The 15,176-nt window shown below is 41.9% G+C and overlaps 1 long non-coding RNA gene across 2 annotated transcripts; it reads right to left on the reverse strand.

Annotated features, from left to right (window-relative positions):
* Positions 1-2,426: 2,426 nt before the first annotated feature.
* On the reverse strand, positions 2,427-14,493 carry LOC147358345 (uncharacterized). 2 transcript variants are annotated; one of them, XR_015141607.1, is made up of 3 exons: positions 14,382-14,493; positions 8,150-8,885; positions 2,427-2,555 (listed from the first exon to the last, which is right to left on the reverse strand). It is a non-coding gene; the product is annotated as an uncharacterized LOC147358345 (long non-coding RNA). The 2 variants fall into 2 exon arrangements; XR_015141606.1 differs by lacking the exon at positions 2,427-2,555 and having other exon boundaries at positions 8,137-8,885.
* Between the last annotated feature and the right edge of the window lie 683 nt (positions 14,494-15,176).

Below are 15,176 nucleotides of genomic sequence, written 5' to 3' on the forward strand. Positions count from 1 at the left end.
AATCAACTGCTCTCCTAAGAGTTTGTGTTTTTAGAGATCAAGATCTGGGCAATGAGTGTGTTCATTATTCTTTGGTGTGTGTGCTCAGTCATGTCTGACTCTTTGTGACCCCCTGGACTATAGCTCACCAGGCTCCTCTGTACTGGGCTATTATTGCTTCCAGGCCTTCTCAGTAGACAGAGCTAGAAAATATATTATGAACCAACATAAATATATATATATATATTTATGTATTTATATGTTTAGATATATAGTAAAGCCCATGAATCTATGCTGATACCTTTGATTACAGTCCAAACCACAGGGTTTATTCTAATATTCATTTGTCCTTATTTATAACTTCTTTTCCCAACAATAAGAAACACAGCTCTCATTACCTACAATTTATCTATTTATTTGTTAAACTCTAGTGTATGCAGAAAGTTGTTTCAGAATTTCTAGCCCCTACCCCTGTGAGAAATGCTTTCACTAACTAGATTACAGCATTTATGCTACGGCCTTTGGGTTTTGAATCATCCATACAAAGTCCTGCCCTACACTGAGGTTTCCTGTGGTTTACCTGTGGTTTCTTTCAGTACTTGTATGATTTCATTATTTTACATTTAGAGACCTAATCCACTTGGAGTTTATTAATATAAATGATATGAGATATGGTTTAATATGATTATGATGTGGAATAAACATCCACAAAATAATTATTTCATGGATTACTATGATTACTATTGTCCTGGGGAAGTGAGCCATGGTCAAGTTGAGAAAACTGAAATCATATCAAGCATCTTCTCCAACCGTAACACTATGAGATTAGAAATCAATTACAAGGCAAAAAGCTGAAAAACAAACACGTGGAGGCTAAACAATATGCTAATAAACAGCCAATGAATCACTGAAGAAATCAAAGAGGAAATAGAAAAATACCTAGAGACAATTGAAAGCAAAAACATGATGATCTAAAACCTATAAGCAGTCCTAAGAGGGAAGTTTATAGCAATATAGTTTTACCTCAGGAAACAATAAAAATCTCAAATAAACAACCTAACCTTATACCTAAGGCAACTATGGAGAACAGTTTGGAGGTTCCTTAAAAAACTAAAAATAGAGCTACCCATATGACCCAGAAGTTCCACGCCTATGTGTATATCCAGATAAAGCCATAATTCAAAAAGACACACCCCCCCCCAGTGTTTATTCCAGCACTGTTTACAATAGCCAAGACATGGGAGCAACCCACATGTCCATCAACAGAGGAATGGATAAAGAAGATGTGGCGCATATACACAGTAGACTCAGCCGTAAAAAAGAAAATAATGCCATTTGCAACAACATGGATAAACCTAGGGAGTGTCATACTAAGTGAAGCTAAGGCAGACAGATAAAAACTAATATCATATGATATCACTCGTATGTGGAATCTTAAAAAAATATATTTATTAGCAAGACAGAAGCGGACTCATAGACTTAGAGAACAAACTTATGGTTACTGAAGGGGAAAGGTGAGGGGTGATAAGTTAGGAGTTTATAATTAACATACACAAACTATTATCTATAAAAATAGACCACCACCAAGAACCTACTGTATAGCACAGGGAAATCTACTCAATACTCCGTAATACCTTAAATGGGAAAAGAATTTGAAAACGAATAGGTATGTGTATATGTATATTTGAATCACTTTGCTGGACACCTGAAACGAAAACAAGATTGCATATCAACTATACTCCAATATAAAATAAAAAAAGTTTAAAGTCTCCCTCACCGTGTATGCGGCCCATTGATGGTGATGACTGACTGTTTTGCTCACAGTACCTGGTACAGAATGAATTCTCAATATATGCTTGCTGAATAAATGAATGCACGCGTGCAGGCTTGCCGTTCTTCAGCTGTTCCCTCCTGGGGGCCAATCTGGTACTCAGGTCACCAGTACCACTTGCTCTGAGGTGCCATCTTATGCTGACCAATAGACGGGACCCCGAGAGGCACAGAAGTCATGGAGTCACACTGCTGCTTTGTGTCACTGATGCCAGTGTCACTCCTGGATCCAGGGAGGTGTGGCGCAGGGAAAGGGGCAGGTTGGCAAGAAAGGGGACGGGTGGGTGGTGGTCTCTAACAGTTGTTCCCTTAGACTTGGCACCTCTCCTGTAAACCTAATCACACTTATTACCTATTGAATAGCATCTTGTTCAATGTCTTATTTTCCTGTTATACAATATGCTCCCTGGGAGTGAAGACTATGTCTTCTTTACTTATTGCTATATCATAAACACTTAGAATAGTGTCTAGAACATACTAGGTACTCAATAAATATTTGTCAAATAAATAAATAAACGATTAAAATGTGGTCTAGAGTTTTTGTGCCCAGTAAAGTGGCATGTGAGGTATCAGGACACATAACATACAGTTTCCACCTTCAAGTAGCCTGCAACATGGGTGGATATTTAGGAACACACAAAACTCTAATACACAGCTCAAAAGAGACTTCGCAGCAGGAAAAAAGTGTAAACCTTTGCTCCCAATGAGTCGCAAGTGCTTCAGTGACCAATAAAAATTGTTCTCTTCTACAAAAAAGAAATAATGACATTTGTGACAATATGAATCAATTTAGAGATTATCATACAAAGTGAAATAAGTCAGAGGAAGAGAAATATCTTATATCACTTGAATCTAGAAAATAATACAAATGAGCTTATTTACAAAACAGAAACTGACTCACAGATTTATGGTTACCTAAGGGGAAAGGTCGGAGAAGGCAATGGCACCCCACTCCAGTGTTCTTGCCTGGAGAATCCCAGGGACAGAGGAGCCTGGTGGGTTGCCATCTATGGGGTGGCACAGAGTCGGACACGACGGAAGCGACTTAGCAGCAGCAGCAGCAGCAAGTGGAAAGGTCGGAGAAGGCAATGGCAACCCACTCCAGTACTCTTGCCTGGAAAATCCCATGGGTGGAGGAGCCTGGTAGGCTGCAGTTCGTGGGGTCGCTAAGAGTCGTACACGACTGAGCGGCTTCACTTTCACTTTCATGCATTGGAGAAGGAAATGGCAACCCACTCCAGTGTTCTTGCCTGGAGAATCCCAGGGACGGGTGAGCCTGGTGGGCTGCCGTCTATGGGGTCGCACAGAGTCGGACACGACTGAAGCAATTTAGCAGCAGCAGCAGCAGCAAGCGGAAAGGTGGCTGCTAACTGCTGCTAAGTCACTTCAGTCGTGTCCGACTCTGTGCGACCCCATAGACGGCAGCCCACTAGGCTCCCCCGTCCCTGGGATTCTCCAGGCAAGAACACTGGAGTGGGTTGCCATTGGGGAAAGGTGGGGGGAGGGATAAATTAGGAGTTTGTGGTTAACATGTACATACTACTATATATAAAATAGATAATCAACATGGACCTACTATATAGCACAGGGAACTTTACTCAATATTCTGTAATAACCTATCTGGGAAAAGAATTTGAAAAACAATGGAGATATATATATATATATATATATATACACATATATATATATATGTATATATATATATTGCTTTGCTGTACACCTGAAACTAACATTACATAAATCAACTATACTCCAATGTAAAATAAAAATTAAATTAAAAAATCTTCTAGTAGTGAAAGAACATAGGGCTGAAATAAAGTCCAGGATATAGTCTCTTAACCTCTCCAGGATTCCATTTCCTCATCTGTGGAATATAAGTGGAGTTGGACACTGGAGTAATGACTAATAAGAAACTTTCTCATGAAATTCTTAGAAAATGTAAATTGCAAGATGAATATACAAAGAGAATAGGTGAGCAAGCATTTCCAGCCCAAAGATGTTTCAAAAATACATCATCACAAGGCTGCCCCCAAAATGGAACATATCTCATATAATTACACATTGAACTATGTCAACCTGAAACATGTAAAAGGAATATTTCAAAAGTTTTCATACAACACAAAATAAATCCCTGAGTAATTACAGAACAATATCTTGGCTAAAGAAAGGAGTAGTTGATATTAGTTGAACTGTAAATATTCAGGAATTTAATAATGATTACAGTTGAATACAAGAAAGACATGAGGAAGGGCATGGGCTGCTTTCCATCAGGAGAGTGTGTTGTGCTTGGAGCCATGAGAATGATGTGTGAGTGGTCAGGGTGCTGGAAAAAAAATGGAACTGGAATGGGCTGTCAAGAATGCATGAATGATTAATACGTAAGCGCAGTGATGTGGATCAGAATATATTGCACATTTGATTGAGTGGAAAAAGCGTGTGTGTAGGGGGGGTACCTAGTATGGATATGTGTACGTGGGTCTGTTCTAATATCATGTATTAATAGACACTAGCCAGATCCATTCAGAGGCTGTCACCAAGACTCATCAATTTTTCTTATATTATATTTCTTGTATCCATACTTCTTTTTCATTTCCTCTGCATTTTATGCAATTTAAACCCAACATTTCACATCTTGGCATGAATTTTGCAATAGTCTCCCAATTAATCAACATGTCAATCTTCACCAAATCAAACTGACCACACCTAATGCCTCCAAGACATTATTTCTAAAGCATCTCTTTAATTATGTCACTCTATCTCAACCCCATATTCTCCTCCTCTCTATTCCCACAAAATGGCCCAGAACAAGTGGGTTTCAAACTGTGTTCCAAGGAATATACTTAGTATGCTCCAGAACTAAAAACTGTGTTTATTTTTAATTAGCCATTGTCTTTCCAGGATCTAGCACAATACCTGGGGCAAGATAAGTGTACAATAATAATTACTAAAATAAATGAATAATGAAGTGACTCTTCAGTTGCCAGGAGATGGAATTAGGGAAGACCAAGAGACTGGATTCTGGGCCCCCTGCTTCCTCTCAAATCAAAATCTTCATCATTATCTACTAATTATGTTGATATTCCCAAATTAAATTTTGTTTGAAAGAGTCCTGTTGTTTCAAGCTTTTTGTTTTATTTTGAAAACCAATGAACTATGTATGTAAGTATATCCTGCCTTGGAAATAGTTTCATCTGTACCGTTTTCCTAGATTTCACATATATGCATTAATATAGACTTGTTTTTTTTCTTAACTTCACTCTGTATGACATACTCTAGATCCATCCATGTCTACAAATAGCCCTATTTTGTTCCTGTTAGGGACTGAGTAATATTCCATTGTGTATATATGTACCACATCTTCTTTATCCATTCATCTGTCCCTGGAGGGTAGGATAAATAGAGAGATTGGGATTGACATATGTACATGACTATGTATAAAATAGATAGCTAGTGAGAAGCTGATATAAAGCACAGGATATTCAGCTCAGTGGTTTGTGATGACCTACATGGATGAGACTCGGGGTGGGGTGAGAAGGAGGTCCAAGAGGGAGGGGATACATGTATACATATCGCTGATTAACTTCGATGTACAGCAGAGCTGAACACAACATTGTAAAGCAATTATATTCCAATTTAAAAAGGAAAATCAGTGAACTAGGTAAAAATGTCTATCTCTTACATTCAAAACCTCAAGTAAACCTTCTAAAATTAAATGTAGAGGACAGCATCAGTTTTTTGCTCAGCAACACCCCCCACCCCCCGCAAACCCCATAGCTCTACAGCTGCCATGTTTGTTTCTATATGATCCTATCCCTGAGAAACAGGTTTTGACTCAAGCCTGGCCAATTATAATGCTTGAACATCCAGGCTAGAGTTGATTTGTTTGACCCCAGCTAGGCTCTTCATGGGAGAAGGCAATGGCACCCCACTCCAGTACTGTTGCCTGGAAAATCCCATGGATGTAAGAGCCTGGTAGGCTGCAGTCCATGGGGTCGCTAAGAGTCAGACACGACTGAGTGACTTCACTTTCACTTTCCACTTTCATACATTGGAGAAGGAAATGGCAACCCACTCCAGTGTTCTTGCCTGGAGAATCCCATGGACAGAGAAGCCTGGTAGGCTGCAGTCCATGGGGTCGCACAGAGTTGGACACGACTGAAGCAACTTGGCGGCAGCAGCAGGCTCTTCATTATCCTTTCTTGGGGTTTAAAACATTTTTTAAAAAACAAACAATACAATAACAATCATTCCTTTTCTGTGGGTGAAAACTGTGGAAGAGATAGAAGCAAAGACACAGAGAGAAAGGGAGATGAGAGACAAAAAGCATCCTGGTGGCCTTTGAACCCCTGGTTCTATATATTTCTTTGGACATCAAAAGTTGGGTTCTACGGAATCAGACCCTGAGATGGAGCTGGGGTGGAGAACATTGACTGGGAAGCAGCACTTATAGGAAGGAGGGGAGGAAGCAGGATTGGGTAGAGGGCCAAACTGAACTGCAAGGCAGCTCTAAGAAAGCTCTGTCTGACCACAGAGAGCTCTGTAGTGTATGTCGTCCCTTGGAATTGTCCTGCATTGGCTGAGATGGCCTAGGCTTTATACTCCCACAGTGACTGGTCGCCGGATGTGGGCTGCCCAGGGAAGAGCATGTTCTTGGGTGAGGCAACGCTGTGTAGCTGAGAAGAAGCTGACTGCTGAAGGCTTCCTACGGACCACATTGCCAGCATTTGGAACAACACATCCTTCCTTTGAAAGGAGTCTGGGCCATACATCTTGAGTCCACCAGAGGCACACCTTCAGTCTACCTTCCTTCTGCTTGACGTTCAACTCTTTCTTTTGATTATGGGACGTACTCTATTATGCTATCAACACATTTCTATTTTTGCCAAATTAAAGTCAAGGTAGATTTTTACCACTTGCCACCAAGAAAGCTTTGACTAATATCCTCCAGCCAGATCATTCCCCAGAATATTCTCTCTAGACCTTTGGCCTTGAAATGCCTGCATTTTTCTTCTCTACCCACTCACCATGCAACAAAAGTTTCCTGAGCATCCACTACGTACCAGGCAGGTTTCTAACTCCCCTTTTCCAAAAGCATAAGCTGCTGCCCCCCAGCCTTTAGACAGCCTCTCCCTACTGATGGACTCTTAGTTACTGGCCCTCCTTTGAGCACCGATTGTGTGTGTTGCCTCAACCATTCACTCTGCACCACTTTGCCTCTCCCTGGACCCAGTTTCTTTAGGGGAACTGCTTTTATGACACTGTTCTATGAATTGAAGGGCCTCATTGAGCAATGGGATGAGAAAAATGCCCAGGGAATTTGTCTTAACCTCTGTTTATTACATTTCTGTGTTCTTTGAGATTCTCAGGGGACATTTCTTTTCTGTCTCAGTCTCCACAGCATGTGCAATTCTGAATAACTGTTTGGTGTTGATCTCACCACGCTGTGAACTGTGTAACTGGCTAACTTGCTCTTTTCACAGTAGTTGCTAGAGAGCTTCAGGCACATCTGTGCAGCCCTCCTAGCCAACCAGTAACATTTGATGTCCATGTGACTAAATATTGCCTCCAGGTGACTGAGGCTGAGGACACATTTTATTAGTTCAGTTAGGGCTTCTTAAAAATAGAATCTGAACGCCTTCGGGCCAGGCCTATAGTCTCCTGTGCTTATGTGCTTAGTCACTCAGTCGTGTCTGACTCTTTGTGACCCCATGAACAGTAGCCCACCACGCTCCTCTGTTCATGGGCTTCTCCAGGCAAGAATACCGGAGTGGGTTGCCGTTTTCTTCTCCAAAATACAGTCTCTTGGTTGCCACAAACATACCCATTCACTGATGTAAATACCACTTGCCATTTGAAATGTGTATGCTACCTGTTTGCTTCCTAAAAATATTTGATTTTATAATTCTTCAACTGTGGTATGCATTAAAAATTAATGGTATGTTTAATTTGTGTGTGCACACATGATCAGTTGTATCCAACTCTTTCGACCCCATGGACTGTAGCCTGCCAGGCTCCTCTGTCCATGGAATTTTCCAGGCAAGAATACTGGAGCATGTTGCCATTTCCTATTCCAAGGGATCTTCCCCACCCAGGGACTGAACCTGCATCTCTTGCATCTCCTGTATTGGCAGGTGGATTCTTTACCACTGCATCACCTGGGGAGACCATAACTTGCACACATTATCCCTTATACTTGAAATCATCTCTATATTATTTATAATACCTAATACAAGGTCAGTACTATGTAAATAGTTATAAATACAATGTAAATAGTTGTCAGCTCTAGGCAAACTCATGTTTTGCTTTTTGGAACTCTCTTGGCCCCTCCACCCATATTTACCATAGATGATTCATTGAATCCACAGTTGGTTGAATCTGAAGACGTGAACACCAGATAGGAGGGCTGACTGTACTAAAACAGGCACCTTTGGAGGAAGCACACAAACTGAGGAATTGCTTTCTCTTCTCCCCTCCTTCCTCTTCCAGCCTCGCTGCTGATCTTGGCAGGGGGATTGGGGGGGCAAGCACTGTGATATCAGAGGAGTCTAAGCTTATGGCTGCTTTAACGTTCAGACATTTCCCAATATTCAAATTCACTGAGAAATGCTTTTAAACTTAAAAAAAAAAAAAAAAAATCCAATTCCACGCTTGGAGTGAAAACCTTTAAACACCAATCTAAAAAAAGAAGCTTTGCAAAGAACCTATATAGAAAGCCAGGTTGTCCCAGGAGGTGAGGTTAGACGAGGCTGATGGCTTCTCCACGTATAATTAAAGTATGTTAAAAGTCTTTCCAACTTCTGTTGCAGCAGGCCTGGGGAATTCTCCCACGTGCAGCCACACTTTTGATTGAGGGTGTTAACTCCAAAAAGCTCTTGTGAAACGATTGCCAGGGTGGAGTGAGGCTGGGCTAGAGCCACACCGCAACACAGCTTCCCCTAGAAGCCATTAGATTCTGGAGAAGTTGGAAGCAAGTTCAGAGCCATCGAATCCAACTTGTAGAGGCCAAGGGGACCTCTCATTGCCCAGTGAGAGGCTTCCATCCTCTGTAGGAGCTGATGCCAGGATGGGAGTCAGCCCTGTGGTTAGAAGAGTCTAGTTTATTGAGAATGAAGCATCACTGTCTGTGATGATTGCCTTTGCATTGTGATTTGCCTTAACATACTGTGAATGAAAAATATTGCCTGCCATATTAGTAAACAAAGGATGCTGCAGCCATCAAACCATGTTACAGCCATGTAACATGTCAATGGTGAGCCCTGAAGGAACACAGGATAGAAACAGGATGCCCACCATCAAGCCATCAGCAACTGCAGCCACCCCCGTCCCTCAACAATGCACCCTGAGAAGAATCAGGATGAGAAAGCACAGGATACTGGCTCTAGATAGCTGAGGTACACATTAAAGAAATGATTTCAATGAGCCCAGACTCTTGCATCTTCTCATACATGCTGCTGCTGCTGTTAACTTGCTTCAGTCATGTCTGACTCTGTGCAACCCCATGGACTGCAGCCTACCAGGCTTCCCCATCCATGGGATTCTCCAGGCAAGAACACTGGAGTGTGTTGCCATTTCCTTCTCCAGTGCATGGAAGTGGAAAGTGAAAGTGAAGTCACTCAGTCGTGTCCGACTCTTAGCAACCCCATGGACTGCAGCCTACCAGGCTCCTCCATCCATGGGATTTTCCAGGCAAGAGTACTGGAGTGGGGGTGCCATTTCCTTCTCCCCTTCTCATACATAGAAAAGTGTTAAACTCTGTAACTTCTTTAGCAATCATTTTTTGATGTTCTGACTACCTGGTCTTTGTTGCAAAAACTCATAATATTCTGGGCTCCTCCCTTCCCTTCTTCAGAGCAGCTTCTCAGAGCTATCTAAGAGGCTGTGTCCCAGGCCTAAGTCCTCAGTTTTGTCCCTCAAATAAAACCTAATTCTCAAGTTTTGGATTGTGCATTTTTTTTCAGTCACAATACATATCTAATCCTAAATATATGCACTCAGCTGGTCCTCACTTGGCTAGGATTTAAAAGGACCTGCAAATGGAATGGGTTGGTTTTCATGACACAGGAGGGGCTCAGGCTATTGGAGGATGCAGGTCTAAATGAGACTGGGCAGAGGTAACCTGCAGGAGTGGTGGGGGCAACAGCTCTGCAGTGGGTTGGGCAGCCGGCATGCAGCAAGAGAGACCCGAGTGATGCCCAGAAACAGGCTGAGAAAAGGTCAAGTGGACTGACCTTGCTTCCCCTGGGATCTCCCTCAGTCTGCAGCCTCAGGCATCAGAATTCAGTGAGTGCTAGGCTAGATGTTCAGTCAGTTCAGTTCAGTTTAGTTGCTCAGTCATGTCCGATTCTTTGCGACCCCATGGACTGCAGCACACCAGGCCTCCCTGTCCATCACCAACTTCTGGACTTTACTCAAACTCATGTCCATTGAGTTGGTGATGCCATCCAACCATCTCGTCCTCTGTCGTCCCCTTCTCTCCCGCCTTCAATCTTTCTCAGCATCAGGGTCTTTTCAAATGAATCAGCTCTTTGCATCAGGTGGCCAAAGTATTGGAGTTTCAGCTTCAACATCAGTCCTTCCAATGAATATTCAGGGCTGATTTCCTTTAGGATGGACTGGTTGGATCTCCTTGCAGTCCAAGGGACTCTCAAGATTCTTCTCCAACACCACAGTTCAAAAGCATCAATTCTTCAGCTCTCAGCTTTCTTTATAGTCCAACTCTCACATCCATACATGACTATTGGAAAAACCATTGCCTTGACTGGATGGACCTTTGTTGACAAAGTAATGTCTCTGCTTTTTAATATGCTGTCTATCACCATCTGCAGTGATTTTGGAGCCCCCCCAAAATACAGTCTGCCACTGTTTCCACTGTTTCTCCATCTATTTGCCATGAAGTGATGGGACCAGATGCCATGATCTTCATTTTCTGAATGTTGAGCTTTAAGCCAACTTTTTCACTTTCCTCTTTCACTTTCATCAAGAGGCTCTTTAGTTCTTCTTCACTTTCTGCCATAAGGGTGCTGTCATCTGCATATTAGGAAACCTTAATCTGATCCTGACTCATCTTCAATAGTTCAGTTACCTTGGGAAGATCATTTAACCTCATTATACATCAGTTTCTCATCTGTAAAACTGGGTTAATAATGCCTAAACTTTCTACTTTGCAGGACTCTCTCAAGGATCAGATGGGACAATGCACATAAATTTTAGTAATGATGAAGGGCTTTAAAGCACATATATCGTAATATTTGGCTTAAAGCTCAACATTCAGAAAACTAAGATCATGGCATCTGGTCCCATCACTTCATGGCAAATAGATGGGGAAACAGTGGAAACAGTGGCTGACTTTATTTTTCTGGGCTCCAAAATCACTGCAGATGGTGACTGCAGCCATGAAATTAAAAGACACTTACTTCTTGGAAGGAAAGTTATGACCAACCTAGAAAGCATATTAAAAAGCAGAGACATTACTTTGTCAACAAAGGTCTGTGCAGTCAAGGCAATGGTTTTTCAATGGTCGTGTATGGATGTGAGAGTTGGACTATAAAGAAAGCTGAGCACTGAAGAATTGATGTTTTCGAGCTGTGGTGTTGGAGAAGACTCTTGAGAGTCCCTTGGACTGCAAGGAGATCCAACCAGTCCATCCTAAGGAGATCAGTCCTGGGTGTTCATTGGTAGGACTGATGTTGAAGCTGAAATTCCAATACTTTGCCCACCTGATGCAAAGGGGTGACTCATTTGAAAAGACCCTGATGGTGGGAAAGATTGAGGGCAGGAGGAGGAGGGGGCAACAGAGGATAAGATGGTTGGATGGCATCACCAACTGAATGGACATGGGTTTGGGTGGACTCCGGGAGTTGGTGATGGACAGGGAGGCCTGTGTGCTGCGGTTCATGAGATCGCAGAGTTGGACACGACTCAGCAAAAACAAGACCGGAGCTGACTGTGGCTCAGATCATGAGCTCTTTATTGCCAAATACAGACTTAAATTGAAGAAAGTAGGGAAAACCACTAGACCATTCAGGTATGACCTAAATCAAATCCTTTTGATTATACAGTGGAAGTGAGAAATAGATTTAAGGGACTAGATCTGACAGATAGACTGCCTGATGAACTATGGACTGAGGTTCGTGACATTGTACAGGAGACAGAAATCAAGACCATCCCCATGGAAAAGAAGTGCAAAAAAGCAAAATGGCTGTCTTGGGAGGCCTTACAAATAGCTGTGAAAAGAAGAGAGGCGAAAAGCAAAGGAGAAAAGGAAAGATATAAGCATCTGAATTCAGAGTTCCAAAGAATAGCAAGGAGAGATAAGAAAGCCTTCCTCAGCTATCAATGCAAAGAAATAGAGGAAAACAACAGAATGGGAAAGACTGGAGATCTCTTCAAGAAAATCAGAGATACCAAAGGAACATTTCATGCAAAGATGGGCTCAATAAAGGACAGAAATGGTAGGGACCTAACAGAAGCAGAAGATATTAAGAAGAGGTGGCAAGAATACACAGAAGAACTGTACAAAAAGATCTTCATGACCCAGATAATTACAATGGTATGATCACTCACCTAAAGCCAGACATCGTGGAATGTGAAGTCAAGTGGGCCTTAGAAAGCATCACTACGAACAAAGCTAGTGGAGGTGATGGAATTCCAGTTGAGCTATTTCAAATCCTGGAAGATGATGCTGTTAAAGTCCTGCACTCAATATGTCAGCAAAGTTGGAAAACTCAGCAGTGGCCACAGGACTGGAAAAGGTCAGTTTTCATTCCAATCCCAAAGAAAGGCAATGCCAAAGAATGCTCAAACTACCGCACAATTGCACTCATCTCACATGCTAGTAAAGTAATGCTCAAAATTCTCCAAGCCAGGCTTCAGCAATACGTGAACCGTGAACTTCCAGAGGTTCAAACTGGTTTTAGAAAAGGCAGAGGAACCAGAGATCAAATTGCCAACATCTGCTGGATCATCGAAAAAGCAAGAGATTTCCAGAAAAATATCTATTTCTTCTTTATTGACTATGCCAAAGCCTTTGACTGTGTGGATCACAATAAACTCTGGAAAATTCTTCAAGAGATGGGAATACCACCAGACCACCTGACCTGCCTCTTGAGAAATCTGTATGCAGGTCAGGAAGTAACAGTTAGAACTGGACATGGAACAACAGACTGGTTCCAAATAGGAAAAGGAGTACGTCAAGACTGTATATTGTCACCCTGCCTATTTAATTTATATGCAGAGTACATCATGAGAAATGCTGGGCTGGAAGAAGCACAGGCTGGAATTAAGATTGCCGGGAGAAATATCAATAACCTCAGATATGCAGATGACACCACCCTTATGGCAGAAAGTGAAGGGGAACTCAAAAGCCTCTTGATGAAGGTGAAAGAGGAGAGTGAAAAAGTTGGCTTAAAACTCAACATTCAGAGAACGAAGATCATGGCATCTGGTCCCATTACTTCATGGCAAATAGATGGGGAAACAGTGGAAACAGTGGCTGACTTTATTTTTTAGGGCTCCAAAATCACTGCAGATGGTGACTGCAGCCATGAAATTAAAAGACGCTTACTCCTTGGAAGGAAAGTTATGACCAACCTAGATAGCATATTCAAAAGCAGAGACATTACTTTGCCAACAAATGTTCGTCTAGTCAAGGCTATGGTTTTTCCTGTGGTCATGTATGGATGTGAGAGTTGGACTGTGAAGAAGGCTGAACGCTGAAGAATTGATGCTTTTGAACTGTGGTGTTGGAGAAGACTCTTGAGGGTCCCTTGGATTGCAAGGAGATCCAACCAGTCCATTCTGAAGGAGATCAGCCCTGGGATTTCTTTGGAAGGAATGATGCTAAAGCTGAAACTCCAGTACTTTGGCCACCTCATGCACAGAGTTGACTCATTGGAAAATACTCTGATGCTGGGAGAGATTGCTGGCAGGAGGAAAAGGGGACGACAGAGGATGAGATGGCTGGATGGCATCACTGACTCGATGGATGTGAGTTTGAGTGAACTCTGGGAGTTGGTGATGGACAGGGAGGCCTGGCGTGCTGCGATTCATGGGGTCTCAAAGAGTTGGACATGACTGAGCGACTGAACTGAACTGAATTGATGGGGTAATATGACCCGTCCCTGCTTCAGTTTTACTTTCCTGCGTTTAGTTTTCTCTTTATTATGTCAAAACGTATTTACAATCTTCTGTATAATGTTAAATCATACATTTTAAGGTGCATCCTATTCTTTTTGAAATATGATATACAGTAAATACAAACATCCTCAAAATTATTATTTAATGGATAGTTATGATTACTGTTGTCTTGGGGAAACATACTAGGGGAATTATACATGGACTATATTACACAGGAAATAAATTATGCATGAAATACATTATATATAATATATATTGTTTAGAGACTATATTAGAGAAAGAATATATTAGGGAATATGTTATAGAATCTATTATATTATATTCTTGATCTAGGCTTTTCTGTAAACACTTTAAAAGTGCTATTTTCTCTACTAAATGGGAAACTCCTTTACCTTGAAACACGTCCCTCACCCAGTTCAGTAAAAAGGAAAGCTCACCGGGAGTTGCTGCTGAGTCCTTGTCCTCAGAAGGAGCATTCTCACCTATCTCAGCACCAGGAGAACCATTTGCCTCGCCTCTGAGATGACGTCTGCCCGTGAGTAGGTGCAGCCCAATGCGTGGCTTCCTTTTATTCTGTTTTACAATTGCCACCTGTAGAGTCCTTGGCAAACCTGATTGGCCTTCTCAATTCCTACCCACACCTGTGTGAGGTGAGGCAGGCCTGCTCTTCTGGGGCGGGTGGTTAAACCAGGCCCTGGGAGACTTTGTGGTGGGAGACACAGGCTAGAGGCAAACAAACCTGACTGAAGGCAGTTCCACCAAGGATCCCTGGCTACACTACTTGTTTGGTCTTGGGTAGTTTAAACTCTCTGGGTCTCAGTTTTCTCATCTATAAAGTGGGGAAAACAATAGCAGCTACAACACGAAGTTTTACTAATAATAAATGTATTAAGCTGTGGTACCCTTACCCATTTATTGTCATTAATAAACTATTCCCCACCATACCCTCTCATGTGAAAATCTGCAACCCAAGCATGGCTCAAAAGAAAATATTTTGTGTTATGGGAAAAGAGGAATTCAGATGAAAATTTTCCCTATAATATTTGGAGTCTGTTTTCTGAATCTAGAAATTAAATATTCTTATGACCTTCATAGGTAAATGAAAACACAATTATGTCATTCTAAACCAAAACGGTGGCTGTGACCTCTAGGTGTCATATTTTAAAAAGCTGTGAGGACTAAGCCAGTTAGCTGTCATTCTAATCAGGATTCAAGCCTAGCTGGGGAATTTG

The sequence above is a fragment of the Bos grunniens genome, chromosome 15 (assembly GCF_055505025.1).
Source record: "Bos grunniens cultivar Pamir isolate PY7600 chromosome 15, Bosgru_T2T1.0, whole genome shotgun sequence".
Lineage (NCBI taxonomy): Eukaryota > Metazoa > Chordata > Mammalia > Artiodactyla > Bovidae > Bos > Bos grunniens.